The sequence below is a fragment of the Eurypyga helias genome, unplaced genomic scaffold (genome assembly GCF_000690775.1).
Source record: "Eurypyga helias isolate BGI_N326 unplaced genomic scaffold, ASM69077v1 scaffold22635, whole genome shotgun sequence".
Lineage (NCBI taxonomy): Eukaryota > Metazoa > Chordata > Aves > Eurypygiformes > Eurypygidae > Eurypyga > Eurypyga helias.
In genome coordinates, this window is record NW_010253676.1 from 36,161 (window position 1) to 38,672 (window position 2,512).

Below are 2,512 nucleotides of genomic sequence, written 5' to 3' on the forward strand. Positions count from 1 at the left end.
CATGGGAAGTCCCTCCACGGATGGGGCAGGGACTCCCCCCACTATGATGGCTGGTCTGTGTTTCCTGGTCAGACCTGGGACTTCCTATTTCTGCGACATGTGGCCAAGAGTCCCAGGCCATATCTTACCATGTTTGCACAGTGCGTGCCCTTGCTCCTTGGAATTTTTACCATTTACTTTGCACCCTGAAGGTGAAGCCCTGCTTTTTGTAGACCTTCCTCCTACCATACAGAGTGTTCCCAAGAGCAATCACTCTCCCTGGCCCTAAGAGTTTGGGCAGCAGCAGGTGCTGCTGTCAGCACCCAGGTATTTGTGCAATGGCAGAGGCACTCGGCAGGCACAGCCCAGCTGCCCAGGGCCCTCAGCACCAGCTACAGAGCCAGTGTCTTGCAGCAGCACTCTGTAGGGCTGTTCGCTGCTCTCTGCAGCAGCCCTGCAACAGCAGGAGGCATGTTTTCACCCTTGCTGCGGTCCCTTGCCTGTGCCCCATGCCCAGCAAGGAAGAAGGGCTTTTGCTCTTGAGCAAGAATCCCAGACCTCCACAACTGATCAGCCAGGCCAGAAGGAATCCTTAGACAGGCTTGCTTAGAAAAGCCAACACCTGTTGGGTCACTGGCATGAAAATGCAGGATAATCATTTTCCACCTGTTTTGCCAGCCCAGCAGTCAGCAAAGCCCCAGGGAGGAAAGTTGTGTTCTCTGCCCCGTGTGCAGGGAAAGCAGGGGGTGAACCAGATTCAACAGCAAAACCAAACTTGCTGCCCTAAGGAAATTTCTTCACTGAAAGGGTTGTCTGACATTGGAACGGGCTGCCCAGGGAGGTGGCTGAGTCACCATTCCTGGAGGTATTTAAGAGATGTGTGGAGGAGGTGTTAGGTTAAAGGACATGCCTTGAACCAGTGTTCAAGCAACAGAAATCAGTGCTAACCCTACACAGAAAAAACCCCATACCTAAACCATAGACTAATTTCTGATTTCTTTCATTTCATCCTTTTCCATACTCACATTTTTTTTTTCCCAGCATGATAGTACAGATGAAACATCCATCCACTGCCTGCATCTAATAAGTTGTCAAAAAACTGTGTAGCACCTTGTCTAGTCCTGACATTCTCAAGAAGGAGGTACAAAATTGTGCCCTGCTGGAGGGGAGGGGAGGGGAGGGGAGGAGAGGAGAGGGCTGCAGGCAGTGCTAGGGAATAGTGTTAGGTCAGGAAAGGTTGGAAGTTACTCAGCCTTCTCAGGATCTCACTTCTGACCATTATATCACAGAGCATGTATTCAATGGGGACCTGCTTATGTGGCAAAGTTACCTGCAGTGGGGGACAGGGAGCTTAGCTAAGAAGGATACTAGTTTTCCTGAGGCTGCAGATGTCCCCCAAAACTTAGCTAGGCTGCATAATTGTGGCAGGTGTCATCATTCCCTACTGCACCAGTTTAACTACAGCAGAAAGAACTTCCTTCTCTCACCACATGCTGACAGTAAGGTGTTGATCAGGAGAGCAGTCATCCTTCCAGGAAGCTTAAGATAAACACAAGGAAAGACTATTCCCAAGGTTTTCAGCCATTCCACAGCACACGCTGCTGTTTTGGGATTTCAACAAAGGGACTTCAGCAGTTTGAAATCGTCTCATGTGGATGCACAGCCCATTCCTCCCCTCTGCACCCAAAAAACTGGAAACAGCAGCATCAGTGCTGAAAAAAGGTCTCACTATTTGTGCTCACACTTGCAAAGGGAAGGCGCTCTGCAAAACTTTCCTTACAGAATGACTCCCCCTTGCTGAACCAAGACTGAGGTAGGCTCCAGGTCTTTATGGAAACTTGCTGCTCTTCAGGGCAGTCACAGACTTGCCCTGAAAGACCTGCTGTCCGTGATGGAAATGAGCTACTGCCCCTGAAGGTCTGTCCACTTCAGTTAGGAATCTGCACATATGTCTACGGGGGTTTTTCACAATGGAGGAAGTAGGAAAGATTTTTTTTTGCTACAACATCCTTTCTACAAACTACTACACCTCATCTGGCTCATAATTTGCTTCTAAATTTACAAGGAACAAGAGCATCACTACAGAACCTTAGTCAAGTCCAGAATATGCAAACTCTGGGCCCCAAGTGACTCAGAGGAGGATTTCTGGCATTGGGAGCTACACCATCCAAATTGAGTGTCTGTGCAGCCTCTTCCAGCAGCAGAGTGCCATGAAAATGCTCAACTCTGGGCTAGCAAATACTGCCAGAGAAAATGCAACAGCAGACAGTCTTGGCTATGCCTCCATCAACTCTTGGTCCTGGCTCATCATTAGAATCCATGTCCAACTTCACTAGGAAGTTGCTCTGAACTGCCCTGTGCTCTGAAGCAGCTGGCAAGTAAGGCCCCCTGGGACCTGCTACTCACCTCCCTCTTCTCTTCTTCCTACTTTCCTTCTCATCAAAGGCTAAGGCACATAAATAATTGTACTGATCCTCCCAACAGAAAAATTATCATAGTATTCAAGCTACAATCTCCCACAACTGTTTAAGAA

General features: G+C 48.7%; 1 protein-coding gene across 1 annotated transcript in view; it reads right to left on the reverse strand.

Annotated features, from left to right (window-relative positions):
• Positions 1–2,512, reverse strand: part of SYNPO2L (synaptopodin 2-like) — a 21,862-nt gene that overhangs the window by 2,528 nt on the left and 16,822 nt on the right. The gene's annotated exons all lie outside the window — the stretch shown is intronic.